Raw genomic sequence first — 20,779 nt, 5'->3', positions numbered from 1 at the left:
GGCTTACCCAGCAGTCATATTATTAATGCACATCAGAAAAAACTTTTTAACGTCCTGACTTTTTGTGTGAGGAAGAACATTTTACTTTGTTGGATATCCAATAAGGCCCTTGGACTTTCTGGTTGGCGTGAATTAATCATGGAGTACATTCCTTTGGACTTTTTAACATGTATGGTACACTCAAAAACAAATAGTTTTCATAAAACATTGCAACCTTTTCTACAGTATGTAGATATAAACCTGTCTGCTATACTAATAAGGGCTTTTGTATAGGATGTGCCGGTGATGTCTATACCTTGATGGAAGTGTTCTGACAGTTGATATCAGTGAGGGGAAGAAATGTAAATGTACCTGGAAATTGAAAGTTTTGTTATGCTGAGCAAAAAAATACATCCCATTTCTTTGAGATTGATCATTGCAGATCAAGAACAACTGTTTTTTTTAAAAAAGCTAACATTCAAAAAGACATGGAAAAAATATTTAATCTAGAAAGCATTGGAGTGAGGTAGAAATTGTTACAGATACTGTAAAGCTATAATGTAAAGAATGCTTTTGAAGGTAATACAGTTTTGGGAACTAATACTTGACCATCTTTTATCCCCATATATACATTCAATTCTCCAATAAAGGGAAAACAGATTGCTTGTGACAATGGTGATAGGTTTTTGCTTTATCTGCTTTCACCACCCTACATTTCCAATAATTCAAGGCTTTGTTTGTATTGGGCACGTGGCCAAGCGGTCTAGTGATTCGTTCGTCTAGTGATCTGAAGGTTGCTAGTTCGAGCCTCAGCTGTGGCAGCGTGTTTGTGTCCTTGAGCAAGGCACTTAACCACACATTGCTCTAGTGTCTGTGCGAGGAGTGGCGCCCCACACAGATTTCCAATCTGCGCCTTGTAAGGCATGAAAATGCCCGACACAGGCCTCTCATGGTCTGAGTCGACATTCCCTCCCCCCTTTGTATTTGACTTTAGTAAACAGTTTTGTGGGGTGAGCATGTAGGGCTTGTGCTTTTTGATCTTGTCACGTGAGCAGTCACGCGAGCAGTCGAGACCAGCGGCCGTTACTGGGGCAACAGCAGCACGGGTGCAGGCAAGCGGCAGGAGTCAGAGGGTGGAAGCGGCAGCGCCAATGCCTGACTCGGACATGGCAGAGAGGATTCATGGCTGCTTGAGGGAGGAGGCGCTGGTGTTGGTCCAGGATTACCTGCAGCACTGCCTGAGCCTGAGCTGGGAGCAGAGGCCGCCCAACAAGATGGCTTTCACCCTGCGCAAGGTCGCCGACCAGATGGTGGAGCAGCACCAGGCTGCCTTCAGCAACATAAAGAGTGGCTTGGAAAATGGCCTGCAGGTCTACGCCATGTCATGGAGCGGGGCGGCTGGGCCTGTGGGAGAGTCGGTGGTGGTGGCCGAGGACATTGCAGTTGTGGCGGCCAACTTCCTGCGCTGGGTGGTGGAGGAGATGTTGCCCGACGAGAAGATAAACTGGGGCTGGGTGGTGTGCATCTTCACCTTCGTGCTGTGCCACCATTTCAGGGACTCGGGCCTCGTCATGTGCCCTGAGGCTGGGCCGGGCCCACTGAATATGCTGGCTGAATATGCCCAGGCAGTTGGCCACAGAGGCGAGAGTGGATCCAGAAAAACAGAGGATGGGATGGATTTCTCAGATTCTTCAGCAGGGATGAGCACTGGCAAGAATCAACAGTGCGAAATATGTTGATAACGGTTGCTGGCTTTGGTATAGCTGGGTTAGCTTGCCTTCTTGCTGACCGATATTTGCCAATGTTAAGTTTGTTTAGTGTACACAAACTCTTAAATTAATATAATGTTTTGGGGTCTATGGGGTGTGTAGGGAGGGGTAGCACCTCTGGTGGGGGGCCTGCTGTGCCCTTTTCAGGGCAGCTCGTCCACCTTTGGTCCGCACCTGGCGCTCAGCTCTCACCTGTGGCTCCAAGTAGCTGTAGCACGCGCAGCGGCCACACCCCGGTAAACCATCTCGGCAGACGGGCCAAACCAGGTGAGGGTAGCCGACGGGTCTTCGACCCTTGGTGAGGTAGGGGATTTGCCTGTCCCAGCATGTGAAGTCTGGCCATGGCGGATTGAGCAGAGGAGACTAGTTAATGGTCAAACAGTCAAGAAGGCAGGCCAGCAGGCGCTGTGGAGCGCTAAGAGCACGACAAGGCATTTAGACGTCCTGGTCATCCACTGCAAGAGGTGGTGATCTCTTTAAACTCACCCGGCAGAAGGCAAAGGCAAACCACCGCTGTAACCTGCCGAGTACATGATTTCCCAATATGTCAGAGTGGCGTGGAGGGAAATCGTTCGCCAACTGGAAACTCCAGATGCGACCTAACGATGAAACAGTCTTATGAATGACTCCACTCTTATGTTTAGTACAGAGATCACACCCATCAATCAAGATCCAAAGATAAACGTACTCAGGTACCAAAAGTTAGAAAAATATAGAAAATAGCTTAATTTGAATAAAGAGAAATAGTCATTTCATCGCACAATTTATATCAGTATGTATGACTTTTTTGGCTAATTTTTGAATCATTTGTTATTACCATCAGTATAAATCCAGGCTATGCCATCTTGCAGCTACCATCGGGCAGGAAGTACAGAAGCCTGAAGTCCCACACAAACTGGTTCAGGAACAGCTACTTCCCTTCAACCATTCAGCTCTGAACAACCAGCAAATCCTGTATCTCAGCATGACCACTAATGACCACTTTGATCATTTTGCACTAAAATGAACTATGCTTCTTTATTGCCCTGTGTTCTTTCTTTTAAAAATTGTGTATACAGTAATTTATGTTCCTCTTGTGAATGCTGCTTATCTGATGCTCAGGGGGCCTGTGATGCTCCTGCAAGTAATTTTTTTCATTAAACCTGTGCACACATATACTGATGCATATGACAATAAACTCAACCTTGAACTTTAAGGAAAGTAAACTCCTTTGTATTTGAAACCTTTAAAAACTGCAGTAAAAACGATGTTCAAGATACATCATTTTTAAAAAAGTTATTTAATTGAAATGAAGATCTAGAAAACATTTTTTTACAAAGCGTACATCTAATTAACCCCAATACTAAATGAAGAATTTAACCTTTCCCTTTGTTCATATTTGGTCCAACAAGTAAACAGTAAGCAAGTTGTTAGGTCAAAGAAAAGGAATTCTGGAAATAATATAAAATTTCAAAAAACTTCTTAGCATTGAATTCAATGGTAAGTGATATAAATGAAGTAGTAGGTATCTCAAATAAAAATTACTGATGGATTTATTAATGGCCTGAAAGAGTATCTTTCAATTCGGTTCCACTCTTTCTCCTTTGCTTTATTTTTCGTGTAAAAATCCCATCATGTTCTTCAGTCTGAGTCTCTTTAGTTTTGGTTGTTGAAAAGTTGTGTAACCTTTTGTTAATATAGAAAATGTGCAACCAATTCCTCAACACTCACTAAGCTGAACATTAAAAAAGCAATACCAAATTGTGAACTGTCAACTACAGTTCAACTTAACTCAACATTTTACAAAGAAAGCAGTCCAAAGCATACCATTTTACAAAATCGCAGAGTCTTGCTTAGCTGAGGAATAGGGAGATTGCTCGGATACACTGACCTGTAAGATTTCAGTCATTTTGTCAAGAAGTTTAATACAAATTGTGAGCATCAAACTTCACACCTATTTCGGAAATCCTTTGCAAAATCTATCATTAAAGAAACCCAATTAGGCCATGCCTTCTCCTTTCAGCTACCATTGGGCAGGAGACGCAGAAACCTGAAAACCCATACCACCAAAATCAAGAAGAGCCATGTCTCTTCAACTATTTGGTTCTTGAACCAACCAGTACAACCCTAATCACTACATTAGTATAGCAACTCCATGACCACTTTGCAGTACAACGAGTTTCGCTTCTTCTGTGTTTTGTTTTTTGTTTTGTTTTGTTTTTCTGTAGAGATTGTGCTCTTTCTGGTAACAAAATGTGCATAATTCATGTTTAACTTATGCTTTTCTTGCTAATGTGTATCTGATATTATGTGCCTGTGATGCTGCAAGTCAGTTTTTCATTGCAACTTTGCTCACATGTACTTGTGCATATGACAATAAACTTGACTTTGATTTCGACTTTGACAGGTATCATGCTCTTTCCAGGCACTGATGCTGACTCTTCAAAAACCATGATACTACATCTAGGTTGAAGCACAAGACACAGCTTTCACCAACAAGAATAATTGGTCTACTGCAAGCTAGGTAGGTTCTCAAGGGCTGCTCTTCAGAAAGTTTTTTTTTAAATGACTAAAATGATTATGGAACAAAGGAATCTGTGGAAGTATTTTCCTCTGTGTTCGAAGTTAGTTGGTAATCAGTAGGTGACCATGGCCTTTTAGAATTGATCAGAAATATGGTTCTATACCATTTTCCTGTCATTTTAAAAGGGTGAAAGATAAGTAGAAAAGAAAGTCAAGGGAAAACCCAATGAAATCACTGCAGGAGTTATATTTGCAAAGTGAAGCCCAATAATCAACACAGTTGGAAGATTTGAAGATCTGCATTAGTTTACAGTGCAACATACATTTCTATTCACATATGAAGGCAACATCCATCATTAGAGACCCTCACCATTTGGGACATGCTCTCTTCCCCTTATTACCATGGGGGAGGAAGTACAGGAGGCTGAAGACCCATATTCATGTTTGAAGAACAGCTTCTTCCCCTCCATTATCAAATTTCTGAGTGGTCCATGAACCCTATCTCAAAATTCATCTTTTGCACAATTATTTATCTTTGTAATTTATACCAATATTATGTCTCATACTGTACTGCTGCCACAAAACAAACTTCACAACATTCTGTATCTCAGTGATAACAGACCTGATTCTGATTCAAGAAATCAACTGAAAGCAGAAAAATAAGTTACTATTCATTGAGCAGTTTGTTGCTTTCTTGAGAACCACTGGGAGTTCCACTGGTCTAGGAGACACCGAGAAAATTCTGAATACTGAAGGAATGAATGATCGTCAAGTTCATCATTGCCAAAATTTGACAGTGTGTACCTGACTAGCAGGCTCCATGTTAAATACATGCTGTGTCAGGCCTGCTTCCACTAACACATCTCAGCCTGCCAGCCTTCACCCAGCTCATAGCATTCATCTGCCACTCATTCCAGACACATCACCTGCAACCTATTTAACCCCAATTCTCAGTCATAGTCCTTGTTTGAGTTGGAGAAGCTTAAGATTGATCAGAAATGAATATTTAAATAACAAATGGGGATGTTATCTAAAGATTTTTACTGATGGCTCAGTGGACCCAGAGAGCAGTAGGGCAGGATTTGGGATGTATGTGTCTCAACTTGGAGTTAAGAATGGTCACCGGGTTTCAGGTGGTGTTTCTGTCTTTGCAACAGAATTACTAGCAATCCTCTGGGCCTTATGGTGGATAGAAGACTCTCGACCACGTAGGGTTATCATCTGTTCAGGTTCTGCTGCTGCCTTAGAGTCTATAAAAGGGAGTAAATCAAAAGTTCGTCCTGACATAATTATTGAGATTCTCTTAGTCTTGTTTAGAGTAGGGAAGATGGGTTGTGCAGTTAGATTTACATGGATACCTGTGCATGCTGTGGTGGAGGGAAATGAAATTGTGAATGGCATTGCAAAGTCTTCCTTACAGAGCAGGCAAGTAGAAATTAGAGTTCCCCTAGGCAGAGCAGAATTGAGAAGTAGGATTAAAAAAGGTATAGACAAGAAGTGGCGGGAGGATTGGAAAATGAATTAAGGGGCAGGCATTATTTTTCTAGTCACCCACTGGTTAAAAAGGTCTCAGACTGTTACCTTTTAAGTCGTAGAGATATGGTGAAATTAACAAGACTTGGGTTGGGGCATTGTGGGTTAAACTATTATTTAAAGATAATAGGAAAATGTCCTACTGGATTATGTGACTGTGGTAGTCCAGAGACAGTCCAGCATGTTTTGCTGTAATCAAGATTGAAAGAAGCATGTTGTTCAAGAGGCTATCTGGGAGGGGGGAGAGGAGGAGGAGGAGGAGGATGAGGGGGAGAGGAGGAGGAGGATGAGGGGGAGAGGAGGAGGAGGATGAGAGGGAGAGGAGGAGGAGGAGGGGGGAGAGGAGGAGGAGGAGAAGAAGAAGAATCCATGTGCTGGTTGTGACAATTGGTGGTGCTGAACTAAATGGTGTGGGGATGTTGGGAAGTAGAGTAGGTTCAGGTAGTGGTGAGGATCTGGAAAAGGAACTGGAAATAGAGGATTAGGGAGATTGTGGTTTGGTGGAAGGAGCTTGGAACAAAGTTGAATCAAGATCGGGAAAATGAAAGAAGAAACATAATATTGCAGTGATATCTAGTAATGAAAAAAAGAAAGAATGACATTAAGGTATTGTTTAAGCTTGACCCAGAACAGCCTTCTTCCATCAATCTCTGTCATGGTCCGGTCCGTGAAATCTGCATTCCGGTTCACGGTCCGGTCCATGTTCCTTATTCCAGGTTTTCTCCAGTTTCTGTTGAGGCAGCTGATTCTCATTTGGGCTGGCTTCATAAATACCTTCAGGAGTCAGCCTCTGGCTGCCTTGAAGGGTGTGCTTAGGAGTGGTTAAAACTTCCCCAGTGTGTGCACTCCAAGTTGAAGCACATGAAATGCCATTGGGGCTGTGGTGTAAACAGCTGGAGGCCAATTACTGGATTAACTTAAGGGGGCATGGTGATAGCCATCCTACAAAAAGAGTGTTGCAGACATGCTTGGAGAAGGAGAGGACACAAAGAAAGTTTTGGCTGGACAGGAGAGCAAACAGCAAAAGATATGGGTGTATATGATAAAGAGTTTTGTCCAAGTGTAGTGTGGCTTGTCAGACCTTTCTGGGCATTAGAAAATCCCTCTGTAGATTTGGAATTGCTTAAGATTAAACACAGTAATAAGATGGCTGATATACTCAGTGAATATCACAGTTATAGGAAATGTAAATATAAAGACATACAGATTTTTATGGATGGATCAAAGGATCCAGAAACAGGTGCAACAGGGTCTGCAATTATTATGCCAAGTTATCAAGTGGAAATTAGCAAGAGAACACCTGATTGCTTGAGTGTATGTGCAGTTGAAATGTTTGCCATATTGTTAGCACTAGAATGGACTGAGCAGGTTGATTGTATATTATTGTGATATGTAGCGATTCTGTGTCGGCCCTTGCAAGCATTAAGGTGGGTACGGCTAGAGGTCACCAGGATCTGCTTTAGGAAATCCTGTTTGAAAATTCAAGACTGGCTAGACAAGGCAAAAATATCACATTCATGTGGGTTCCAGCACATTCAGGTATTATGGGAAATGAGACAGCAGATAGGCTGGCAAAAGCAACAGTCAAAAAAGGATCTATAGAGGTCAATATCAAACTATCAAAATCAGAGGGGAAGAGCATAGCGTGGAGAAGGATAATTCAACAGTGGCAGCAGCATTGGGATAGAGCAATAAAAGGAAGACATTTACATTCAATTCAGAACAGAGTAGATATGGGAAGAAGTTGGGGAGTAAAGCCGAAGGAGCAAGTAATTATAAGTAGACTGAGAATTGGGCACAGCAACCTTAATGGCACTCTGGCCATCATAAACATCCAACAGGTTTTTGTGATCTATGTCAGGAGACTGAAATAGTAGAGCATATCCTTATTTCATGCCGGAAATTTGTACAGGAAAGGCAACAAATGTTATGACAATTACGCAAAATAGGACTGGTAGAGAACAGTGTTAGAGGTTTATTGGAATGTGGGGAGAGTGATCAGGGGAGGAAATGGTTGTTTAGTTTTTTTAAGGGCGACGGGACTGGAAAGACGGCTTTAAAGTGAATGGACAATGAGGGACAATAAATCCTGAAGATGGCTGTAATGCAACAGTGTGGATGCCAACTGCCGTAAAACTCAAGGAAGGAAGAAGAAGCCTCTGGCTGCTGGATTGTTCCTGTCCATATCCCCTGTCTGAATCTCTTCTGTTCCCCTTCCTTCTGTTGTCTCGTCTGAAGCCTTGCCTTGCCTGAAGCCTTGTCTCGTCTGAAGCCTTGCCTCACCTTGCCTCATCTGAAGCCTTGCCTTGTCTAAAGCCTCGCCTCATCTGAAGCCTCACCTTGCGTTGTTTGAAGCTTTGCCTCACCTGTAACCCTCACTTGCACCGCTGTCTAGTTCAATCGCTGAAACTAGATAAGGAACTGTCTATCATTATTTTGAACTGTCTCTGTGTCCACGCCTTCACTAGGTAGGTCCAGCCATTTGCCGCTACCTAGTGTTGCGAACCGTCTGTCTCTGTCCACGCCTTTGCTAAGCAGGTCTGGCCGTCTGTCGCTACCTAGTGTTGAGAACTGTCTGTGTCCATGCCTTCGCTAGGTAGGTCCGGCCGTTGGCCGTCTACCGCTACCTTGTGTTGGGAACCGTCTTGTTGCATTCTGCATTCTGTGTAATGAGTTCCGGCCCTATGTCCTGTACCCAAGGAGGGGTCCCGGCTCTGTGTTCCATGTTCCTGTCTCTCCCTCGACCAAGGCTCTGCGTTCCTGTCTCTCCCTCGACCAAGTCAAGGATACGGGGTCTCGTCCAGTCCTAGCCATGATCCAAGAACCTTGTCCTGTCCAAGTCAAGGCTTCGTGTTCTCGTCCTGTGCTGGAGTTCCCTCGTCTTGCCCAGGAGTCTCTTGTTCTGACCTGTAGCCTCGCCTAGTCCTGTCTCCCAAGACCACGTCATGTCTTCGCCGAGTTCCAGAGTCCGAGCCAGAGTCAAGATCCAGGGATGGGTCCTTGTCCAGTCTCTGGCTCGGAGTCCAAGCCCAGGCTCCTAGTTCCAAGTTCCATGTCCTGGTTCCGCTATCCAGTCAAGTCTTAGCCTAGGCCCCGTATCCTTGTCTCGTCCAGGACCTGTGTCATGTCCAGCGTCCTTTCTTCCCCACTTCCCTTGCTTTCTTGACTACCTAGTCCTGTTCCTTGTACTTCAGTGTCTGTGTCTTGCATTTGGGTCCACCACCAATGCCCTCCCCGTATGACAATCTCATTAAGTTAACTAGAGAGTTGAAATCTGTTATGGGGATATAGATTGTCTATGTACTTTGAGAAGAGGGAGTTTGTTAATCATTTGTAAGGATAAGAAACAGTGTGAGAAGGCCTTATGTTTGAAGATTTTGCTTGGCAAAATGATAGTATCTATGTTGCCTTATGAAAATAGAGGTATTAGTGCTGTCATAATGGGTGTTCCAGTGGAGATTTCAATAGATAAGGTTAAGGAAGTAAAGAAATTCCAAGCAGTTAACAATGAGGAAAAGATGGATAATTTATCTGTATTGACTTATTTTGATGAGACGAAGCTCTCTGATAAAGTTAGTTCGGGGTATTGTTATAATATGCACACAATGGCACCAGCTTCCAGAATTTGATGCTCTAACTCCCTGGAGTATGGACAGCTGGCATGGCCCCTATGGAATCTAATGAGAACTTCCTGGAAAAAACAACACATCCCATCAGAGTGACAAAGAGCTGTGGTGGTGTCCATCCCCAAAGAGCAGAACTCCAGTTCCATCAACCAGATCAGGAGCATTGCACTGTTGAACATTGAGGGGAAAATCATCTTCTCTGTCATGGCTAAGAGGATGTGCAGCTACTTATGGGCAATGGACACACTAACAGCAGCTGCCAGAAGGCAGGAGTTCCAGGCTTCTCAGGATGTGTGGAGCACGCATCATTGAAATGGGACCAGATCCCATGAGTCAAGCGCGAAGAAGGTGACCTACATGTCATGTGGCTGGATCTTGCGAGTGCCTGTGGATCTGTGCCATACCAGATCATCAACTTCGTGATGGAGTTCTTTTACATTCCTGACTGCATTAGAGGCCTGATTTCCAATTAATTCAGTGAGGCTTCTCTTTTTGAGAGGGTGGTAGCAGCTCGAAGTAGACATTGCAATGGGGTATTCCATCTCTCCCACCCTGTTTGAGGCAGCCTTTGAGATCATCCTTATTGGAGCAAGGCAGGTGGTTGGAGGGATAAAGTTACAGTCAGGACAGAAGCTTCCTCCATTTGAGAAGCTACATGGATGATGTCACAAGCGTCCTTCAGCCGGCTGCGTGTACAAGAAGGCTGCTGAAGAGGCTGGACCAGCTAGTGACATGGGCAAGGAGGAAGATCAAGCACTCTAAGTTATGAAGCCTATCCCTCTGAAAAGGGGTCAAAGGCAACAACATCTCTTTTGTTGTAGGAAGCGAGTAAATCCCATTGTTGGCCAGGCAGCCCATGCGGAGCCTTGGGAGACAGTACACTGCAGAGTTCTGTGACAGGAATATGGGAAAAGTAGCACAGAAACAGCTCGCAGATGGCATGGCCAGAATCATCCAGAGTCAACTACCCAGGAAGTATAAAGTTTGGTGCTTACAGTTCACACTGTACCAAAGAGTGATGTGGCCCCTGAAAATGTGTAAAATTCCCTCATCAACAGCCAGTAGGATGGATGGGATCGCCAACTCGTACATCCAGAAATGGCTGCGGCTTCCTCAGTGTTTCTCAGACACTGGCCGCTTTGGGAAGAACATGTTGCAGCTGCTACTAAAATCCATCAGTCTGGGGGTACAAGCAGGAGAAAACTGGAATGGTCGTTATGCTGAGGGAGTCCACTGACCCGCTGGTGAGGAGTGCCAATGCCCCAATCCATACTGGCCGTAAATGGAAAGCTCATGCTGAAGTAGACCAGGCCATCAGCAGACTGCAGCACCAAGAGGCTGTCGGCAGATTCCAGGCTGGACACGTAGGATTTGGCTGGGGGAAGGCAGCACGTTTCTAGTCCAAGGCCTCGAAGAAGAGGAAAGCCGTGGTAGTAGGGGAGGTGACAAGGACAGAGCAGGAGCACTACAGGGTGAAGGCAGTGGCACATGGCCTCCAGGCAAGCTGGACAACATGGAGGGTGCCATCAACAGGTCATTCAGCTGGTCTGGTCTGAAGATCCCACGAGCCAGACTCAGCTTCCTGATCCGGGCAACCAATGACACCTTGCCCTGTCCCCGAAATCATCACCAGTGCCGACCTCCAACACAAGGTTGCAAGACTGAGCTGTCCCAGGGGTGTTACAGATGGTGACATGACTAGGTCCTAAAGAAACTGGCGGAGATCCTAGAGATCTGGAGGCAGGATGCGAGAAGCAGCCTTTCCCCAGTGGGATGACAACTCATCCCATTTGTTAAGGCTGATAAGAGCGCTGAATGCACCCACCCAAGAGCTCTGTCGGGGCTCTTCTCCACAGGCAAGGAGTGGAACATGAGGGAAGATCTCAGCAGACAGCTACAGTTTCCCATGGAAACCACCACATCTCTCTGCCCAGACATAATTCAGTGGTCCAGAGCCGCCAAGACAGTCCTCCTCACTGAGTTAACCATCCCATGGGAGGAAGGAGTGGAGGCTGAAGTACTCAGACCTGGCAGCGGAGTGTAAGGAAGCTGGAGGACCATCATCTACTCTGTGAAGGTGGGATGCCGAGGCTTTGTCGGTACATTGATGACAAGGTTACTCCGTGATATGACAGTGACTGGAGCGAGGCTCAGGGGGGCCACCAGCGAGTTGCCTGAAGAGGCAGAAAAGGGCAGCTTTTGGCTGTGGCTGAGGAGGAAGGAGAATAATTGGGGGACTGACTAACCCCACTGAAAGCTGCAGGGGTGCACGTCCCTGCCACTGCTCTGCCACAAGGAGTTGTACCAGGGCTAAGTGGGTGAAACATCAGTGAGTGGTGATCCCTGGCTGATGACCCTGCAGCTGATCAAAGGACACTGTTGGAGGTGTGGCAGGCAGCAATGCCAAGCAGAAAACCTCTTCCAGTAAAATTCGTTGTCGGCATCACGTTTCACTTGCTAAAGATACTTTACTAGTGGATAAAATGAAGTTTGTGATGTGGTGAATTGTACTGCTCAGACACCTAGCCATACTGAGAAAATTAAAATTATTGTGAAAGCTGCAGAAAAGTATCTTGATGTAACTGGCGTTTTATGGGAATCTGTAAATTAAGCTCTGATGGGTGGGGTATCTGTACGCTAGTCTACTTGTGAAGGTAGATAAAACAATTAAAAATATTGCAGTGGAATGCGAGAAGCCTGATTTCTAATGGTAAGAAGACCAGAAGAAGGGTCTTGGCCCAAAACGTCAACTGTTTATTCATTTCCATAGATGCTACCTGACCTGCTGAATTCCTCCAACATTTTCTGTGTTGCCTTAAATTTCCAGCATCTGCAGATTTTCGCATGTTTGGAAGATTGAGAAGTTTATTTCTGATTTGTCAAATCCTCCCAATATATATATTCAGGAAACCTGGTTGTTACCACATTTAAGTTTTTCTTAGCAGGATTATATGTTTTTGGGTGTGATAGGTTAATTGGTAGAGAGGGTGGTGTTGCCAGTTTAATAAGGAAAGGGGTAGGGTATCGAGTTGTGAATGAAACTTATGAGGCACCTGCAGTGCAGATATTTGATTCAACATGTAGGTTCATTTTAAGTGGTTAATTTTTACAATCCTTGTGAAAATCTTCCTATTGATTTATTGGAAAGTATATGCAGCTGTAGCTCATTAAGGGCTGTATTGTGTGGGGATTTTAATACATATAGTTTGCTGCGGGGCTTCACCAAGAAGCTTCTTGGACAAAGGCAGAGTGGACGCCCATCTTGCACAAAAGAGGAGATTGATCAGCATCTCCAGAACACCTATGCAGACGCAACTAGGGAGCAAGACTTGGGGACATGCTGAGGCAAGATGTGTCCACCAGCACCTACCACTGAGTTCAACAGCAGGGAGCCCAGCTTGAAAGAGGTCCAAGAAATAGTAAGACCAGCTAGGGCAATCTCATCCCTTGGACCAAGTGGAGTACCATGCGAGTTATTCAAGTGGTGTCCCAAACTTCTGTACAAACTGTGGAAGATCCTCAGGGTGATTTGGAGGAGGAGGAGAGAGGCCCACCAATGGAGATTCACAGATGGTGCCTGGATTCCCAAGGAGAACTCCAAGAACATCAAGCAGATCCGAGTCATCTCACTGCTCAGCGTGCCCATTGTGCCAGAGGCCCATTGTCCAGTACTGTTGTCCATCAACCACCTACAAGACCATACGTACATTGATGACCTGACTGTAACAACAACGTCAGTGCAGGATGCTGATGGATCCTTCAGGGTCTGGAGAAGCTCACTGCTTGGGCAAGGGTGAGTTTCAATCCTAAGAAATCCAAAACCTGTCAGTACCTCCAGTTGAACTTTGTCTTTTTGTGTGTTTTCCTCCTAGTCATCAGTCTGTGGTTTTGTATTGCCATGTGCTCTTGTTTGTTTTCATGCCCCATGTGCTCCTGTCCCCACCCCTGCTCTACTCCGTCCCTGTATTACTGAGTACTCTGCCCTCACCTGTTTCCCATTATTACCTGTATTGCTGCCACTTCTGTCTCATTGTGCTCCACCTATCATCTGCCCCTCTGTTTATGGCTCAGTGTATTTCAGTCCTGTGTTTTCACCTGTGTTTTGGCAGATTGTGCTAGTAAGTTTTCCTGAGCCTTTATATCTAAACTCTGTCCTTCTGAGTATTGACCCTCCCTGTTTGTTGACCCTGACTTCACCTGTTTATCTTGATTGTTCTGTTTTTTTTGACTCTGCCTGATTCTGGTTTTTGGATTTCTCTGGATTTTTTGATCTCTGCCTGAACTTTGCTGACTTTGTTGCCCCTCTGGGTTTGTTACTCAATAAATATCACTGTGTGCACAATACTGGGTCTGCGATTGGGTCCCTGCTCTAGTGCCAACAGTACAATCTGGCCAGAATGGATCCAGCAGACCCCATCATCTGAAAGCTATTCTGGAACAACAGGGGGTGATGCTGGGGAGACACCAGGACCAGCTGGAGTCCATGTTCAGGGCAGTGGAGTCACTTTCTGCTAATGTAGTGGCCCAGACCCTGTCACTCCAGCTGTCCCAGAGCACCCCCCAATATTCTGTAACTGCATCTTCCACCCTGCCCTCTGCGTCCTCGCATGCTCCTCCCGTCTAAGAGCCCTGTCTGCCTCCTCCAGGGATGTACTTGGGTGAACCCAGTACCCACCGTCCTTTCCTTTCCCATTTTGAATTACAACCAACAGCTTTCTGACTGATCGAGCCAAGGTAGCCTACGTCATCACCCAACTGTCTGGTTGGGTGAGAGAATAGGGAACAGCTGTCTGGGAGGCAGGCTCACCTTTCTGCATCAGTTTTCAGTTATTTTCTGAGGAGATGAGAAAAGTGTTTGATCGCCCCAAACATGGGAGAGAGGCCACCCGTGAAATGCTGCACACGCACCAGGGGTGCAGATCTGTGTCAGATTACACCATTTAGTTCCGGACTCTAGCCACCTCCAGCGGCTGGAACTCAGAGGCACAGTACAACACCTTCCCGAACGGCCTCTCTGAAGACATCAAAGATGAGCTGGTCACCCAGGACCTTCCTGCCACCTTTGAAGCCCTGGTGGATTTGACTATCCGTATTGATGTTTGCCTTCAGCAGTGCCGCAGAGGGAGGGGTTCCAGACGGTCCCTGGGGGCGCTGGGTGAGTTCCAAGCTCCTCGTCAGTCTACATTGCCCTGCCGTTTGCCCCCATCTACAATTCCTGTTCCAGAGCCTGAGGCTATGCATGTTCACTGTACCCGCCTGACGCTGACTGAAAGACAAAGGAGAATCAGCACCTGTTCCTATCTGTACTGTGGCCAACCAGTCCACTTCATCTCCACCTGCCCAGTGAAAGCCAAGTGCTCACCAGTAGGATGAGGAGTACTGGTGAGTGTGACCCCTGTCTGGCCCTCCCTGACGCCACTCACTCTCATACCTGTTTCTCTGGAGTGCGGCGTCCAACGACGAGCAGTCTCCATCTTGGTCGATTCTGGTGCGGAGGGGAGTTTTATCGATTCTGGCTTGGCTGCCCAGTGGGGGTTACCCACATCTGCTCTCCGGTCACCATTGATGGCCAACGCCTTGAACGGTCAGAGACTGGCTAACATCACCCATGTCATGGCCTCGATGAGTCTCAGGTTATCTGGCAACCATCATGAATAGTTAACCCTTTATGTTACTGACTCTCCTCAAGCTCCCATTGTCCTGGGCCATCCCTGGTTAGTTAAACACAGCCCCCACATTGACTGGCTCAGTTGCAAGATTATAGGCTGGATCTCAGTCTGTCATTCCCACTGCCTCCGCTATGCTCAGATCCCCTTGTCTCCAAGCCCAGATAGCCTTGAGGAATTTCTGGACCTTAGTGCCATCCCTCTTGAATACATGGACCTCAAGGCTGTGTTCAGCAAGTCTCGATCCACTTCCCTACTGCCTCATCGTCCATATGATTGTGCCATTGACCTCTTGCCTGGCACGTCTCCCCCAAGGGGCTGCCTGTATTCCCTGTCCGTATCTGAAACAGAAGCCATGAATAAATACATTGAAGAGTCTCTGGCTGCAGGCATCATCCAGCCATCTTCCTCCCCTGCTGGTGCCAGTTTTTTCCTTTGTTAGAAAGAAGGACGGCTCCTTGCGTCCATGCTTTGATTACCGGGGACTGAATGAAGCCACTGTTACGAACTGTTACCCTCTTCTGCACATGACCTCGGCCTTTGAGCTACTGCAAGGAGCCTCACCAAGCTTGATCTCCGTAACGCCTACCATCTTGTCCGCATCCGCGAAGGGGACGAGTGGAAGACTGCCTTCAACACCACCTCAGGCCATTACGAGTATCTGGTCATGCCATTCGGTCTCACCAATGCCCCCGCCATCTTCCAAGCCCTGGTAAATGACGTTCTCAGGGACATGCTGAACCAATTTGTTTTTGTGTATCGTGACGACATTTTGATTATTTTTCTAAGTCTCTAGGTCACATCTGCAGAGTTCTCCAGGGCCTTCTGGAGAACCAGCTCTTTGTGAAGGCTGAGAAATGTGAGTTTCATCGCAATACAGTCTCCTTCCTGGGGTGTGCAATTTCAGGCGGTTCCATTCAGGTGGACCAACAGAAGGTCAAGGTGGTGGTCGAATGCTGCTGAAAAAAGCATTCTCTGACCTGAGGGAACGTTTCACCTCTGCCCCCATCCTGATTCAACCCGACACCAACCAGTAGTTCATTGTGGAGGTGGACGTGTCTGACATTGGCGTAGGAGATGTTCTCTCTCAGCGCTCGGCCAAGGATGAGAAGGTACACCTCTGCGCTGCCTTCTCTCACCACCTCACTCCCACAGAGCAGAATTACGATATCGGAAACTGGGAGCTGCTGGCTGTGAAGCCAGCTCTGGAGAAGTGGAGGCATTGGCTGGAGGGAGCCAAGGTGCCATTCTTAGTCTGGACTGATCACAAGAATCTGGAATATATCCGTCCGGCCAAGTGTCTCAACTCCTGTCAAGCTCATTGGTCCCTGTTTTCCTCAAGATTCAATTTTACTCTGTCCTTCTGCCCCGGTTCCAAGAATGGAAAACCTGATGCCCTCTCCCGAAGATTTCCTTCCCCTGAGATGCCCAAGTCATCCTCCCTGCTCACTGACTCGTGGGTGCAGCGCGATGGGACATTGAATCCATTGTGTAAGCTGCTCAACAGAGCGAGGCAGCTCCTGGTCAATGCCCCACTAACCGTGTTTATGTTCCCAGCTCTGTCCACTCACAGGTATTGCAGTGGGGTCATTCTTCCCGGTTATCCTGTCACCCTGGAACCAAGTGTACTCAGGCTTTCATCAGCCGGTGGTTGTGGTGTTCCTCCATGGGAGATGACATCCGCAACTTCGTCTCAGCCTGCTCGGTCTGTGCTCAAGGCAAGAACTCTACCCGATCACCCGCTGGTCTGTTACAACCCCTGTCTATCCCCAAGAGACCCCAGTCCCACATTGCCCTCGACTTTGTCACCAGTCTTCCCCTCCAGATAGTAATACCACCATTCTCACGGTAGTTGATCATTTCGCCAAGTGTGTACACTTCATTCCTTTACCTAAACTCCCCTCGGCCAAAGAAACAGCCAGTTTACCAGTACTGCATGTTTTCAAATTACATGGTTTACCTGTAGATGTTGTGTGAGACAGGGGCTCTCAATTCACATCCAGCTTCTGGAGGGCATTCTGTCATCTTCTGGTGCCTCCGTGAGTCTGTCTTCAGGATTCCACCCACAGACCAATGGCCAGACCGAGCAGGCCAACCAACAGCTAGAGACTGTATTACAGTGTCTGGTCTCCCAGAACTCCTCCCTGTGGAGTCGGCAGCTACCCTGGGCCGACTACGCCATAAACTCTCATCCGTCCTCATCCACCGGTCTGTCCCTCTTCGAGTGCTGCCTTGGCTGCCAACATCCACTGTTTCCTGCCCAGGAGGAGGAGGTTGGCGTTCCATCTGCTGAGGCATTCATCCGCCGTTGTCAGCGGATGTGGAGGTGCACTCGCTCTGTCCTTCTCCGTGCCTCAGCTAGGATCAAGCACCAAACTGCCCACCATCATTTCAAGGCCCCACATTACTGCCAGGGACAGCATATGTGGCTTGCAACCTGAGACCTGCCCCTCAAGGTGGATCCCGCAAGCTCGTCCCCTGCTTCATCAACCCCTTTCCCACTGCTAAAGTCATCAGCCCTGCTGCCGGCCATCTCAAGCTCCCCTCCACTCTCCTCCGTATTCATCCCATCTTCCATGTGCCCCACGTCAAGCCTTTCATGAGCCACCCCCTGTGTCCTGTCCCCAACACCCCCCCCCCCACAGCCCATCGATGGGTCAGAGGCCTTCATGGTGCGTCAACTGCTGGACATTCGTCGCCGGAACCATGTCCTCCAGTACCTTGTGGACTGGGAGGGCTACGGTCCTGAGGAGAGGTGCTGAGTCCCCACCCATAACATCCTGGACTCCACTCTCATCAGGGACTTTCATCGCCAGCACCCAGTTCCACCTGCTGTGGTGCCAGTAGGCGTTCCTAGACTGCGGGGGGGGGGTGGGGGTTACTGTCAGTACCTCTAGTTGAACTCTGTCCTTTTGCATGTTTTCCCCCTAGCCGTCAGTCTGTGGTTTTGTATTGCCATGTGCTCTTGTTGTTTTCATGCCCCATGTGCTCCTGTCCCCACCCCTGCTCTACTCCGTCCCTGTATTACTGAGTACTCTGCCCTCACCTGTTTCCCATTATTACCTGTATTGCTGCCACCTGTGTCTCATTGTGCTCCACCTATCATCTGCCTCTCTGTTTACTGCTCAGTGTATTTTAGTCCTGTGTTTTTGCCAGATTGCACCAGTAAAATCTGTGCTGGCAGAACTGGATATCGTGCAAGCTCGGGCTCTAAGGGTGTGCTTGAGAGCGGTTAGAACTTCCCCAGTCTGTGCACTCCAAGTTGAAGCACATGAAATGCCATTGGGGCTTTGGTGTAAACAGCTGGAGGCTAAATACTGGATTAATTTAAGGGGGCATGGTGATAGCCATCCTACAAAAAGGGTGTTGCAGACATGCTGGGAGAAGGAGAGGACACAAAAAGACAGCAAAAGATATGGGTGTATACGATAAAGGGTTTTGTCCAAGTGTGGTGTGGTCTGTCAGACCTTTCTGGGCATTAGAAAATCCCTCTGTAGATTTGGAATTGGTTAAGATTAAACACAGTAGTAAGATGGCTGATATAGTCACTGAATATCACAGTTATAGGAAATGTAAATATTAAGGCATATGGATTTTTACTGATAGATCAAAGGATCCAGAAACAGGTGCAACAGGGTCTGCAATTGTTGTGCCAAGTTATCAAGTGGAAATTAGCAAGAGAACACCTGATTGCTTGAGTGTATGTGCAGTTGAAATGTTTGCTATATTGTTAGCACTAGAATGGACTGAGCAGGTTGATTGTATATTATTGTGATATGTAGCGATTCTGTGTCGGCCCTTGCAAGCATTAAGGTGGGTACGGCTAGAGGTCACCAGGATCTGCTTTAGGAAATCCTGTTTGAAAATTCAAGACTGGCTAGACAAGGCAAAAATATCACATTCATGTGGGTTCCAGCACATTCAGGTATTATGGGAAATGAGAGAGCAGATAGGCTGGCAAAAGCAGCAGTCAAAAATGGATCTATAGAGGTCAATATTAAACTATTAAAATCAGAGGGGAAGAGCATAGCGTGGAGAAGGATAAATCAACAGTGGCAGCAGCATTGAGATAGAGCAATAAAAGGAAGACATTTACACTCAATTCAGAACAGAGTAGATATGGGAAGAAGTTGCGGAGTAAGGTGGAAGGAGCAAGTAATTATACGTAGACTGAAAATTGGGCACAGCAACCTTAATGGTACTCTGGCCATCATAAATAAGCATACAACAGGTTTTTGTGATCAATGTCAGGAGACTGAAACAGTAGAGCATATCCTTATTTCATGCCGGAAATTTGTACAGGAAAGGCAACAAATGTTATGACAATTACGCAAAATAGGACTGGTAGAGAACAGTGTTAGAGGTTTATTGGAATGTGGGGAGAGTGATCGGGGAGGAAATGGTTGTTTAGTTTTTTAAGGGCGATGGGACTGGAAAGACGGCTTTAAAATGAATGGACAGTGAGGGACAATAAATCCTGAAGATGGCTGTAATGCAACAGTGTGGATGCCAACTGCCATAAAAACTCAAGGAAGAAGATTGCACCAGTAAAGTTCCAAAAGTTGAGTGAAGAAGGGTTGACAAGGATTGACCTTTCTGGAAATATAGATGAATTAAACAGTCAGGTGACTTCAGCAATTGTTATGGCAGCAGAAGTAAATTGTTATGGCAGCCAGGAGTAAAAATAGGATGAATAGAAAACTGGTACCGTGGTGGACAGAGGAATGTTGCCAGGCTGTAAAAAACAGAAATAGAGCATTCAGGCTAGTTAAAAGAACCCATAATATGCAGCATTTGATTCAATATAAGAAAGCACAGGCAGTGGTGAGAAGAACTATATGTCAAGCTAAAAGGGCCAGTTGGAGGAGTTTTTGCAACAAAATAGGGAGAACACCACCTGTGGGAGAGGTATGGGGAATGATTAAGAGGATGGGAGGGAATGGGAATATCCAGTAGTGATATCTGAGGAGGAAACAGCAGTCTCCAGTAGGGATAAGGCTGAGATCATGGCCAAGTCGTTTGTACAGATACAGTTCAGAAAATTTGTCTGGACAAGGAGAAGGGAAAGAACAATGAGTCAAACAACCACGTGTGTTTAAACAGGAGGGAAGAACCTGATGATATAATTGATGATCCATTTACATTGGCAGAAATGGTGAGAGCAATAAAGAGATTGAGACCAACCTCCCCAGGGAAAGATCTGATATGCTCTGTTGTGCTAAAAATTCTAGAAGGAGTGTTCTTGAAGTTGCTGCATTTTTATAACCGTGTGCGAGGAGGGAAGATTACCAAGTGCATGGAAAGAAGCAATAGTAATTCCAATAAGGAAACCTGGCAAGGATCCATCAAAACCCACTAGCTACAGACCAATAGCATTAACGTCAAACATATGTAAGATAATGGAATGGATGAGAGCAATTGATGAAGTGGTGGAGTGGGATTATGATTGGAGATGTAGATTTTCAGCAGAAAAAACTCAAACTGTATTTTTCACCAGGAAAAGAATTGAGGTAGGGAAGAAGTTAAGGATGTATGGGATTGAATTAGAAAGAGTTGGATCATTTAAATTTCTGGGAGTTGTATTTGATTCACGATTAACATGGGCAGACCATATCAGGAAAGTTGAGGAGAAATGTAAAAAAGTAATAAATGTGATGAGATGTTTGACTGGTAGGGAATGGGGAGCAAGTTGTTCAGCGTTGAA

The 20,779-nt window shown here is 46.2% G+C and overlaps 1 pseudogene; it reads left to right on the top strand.

Moving 5' to 3' along the window:
• The first annotated feature begins 1,130 nt into the window (after positions 1–1,130).
• LOC140191525 (anti-apoptotic protein NR13-like) lies at positions 1,131–10,646 on the top strand (annotated as a pseudogene).
• Positions 10,647–20,779: the final 10,133 nt, after the last annotated feature.

This window comes from Mobula birostris, chromosome X, assembly GCF_030028105.1.
Source record: "Mobula birostris isolate sMobBir1 chromosome X, sMobBir1.hap1, whole genome shotgun sequence".
In the NCBI taxonomy this organism is placed as follows: domain Eukaryota; kingdom Metazoa; phylum Chordata; class Chondrichthyes; order Myliobatiformes; family Myliobatidae; genus Mobula; species Mobula birostris.
This window is presented reverse-complemented; position numbering and strand designations above follow the sequence as displayed.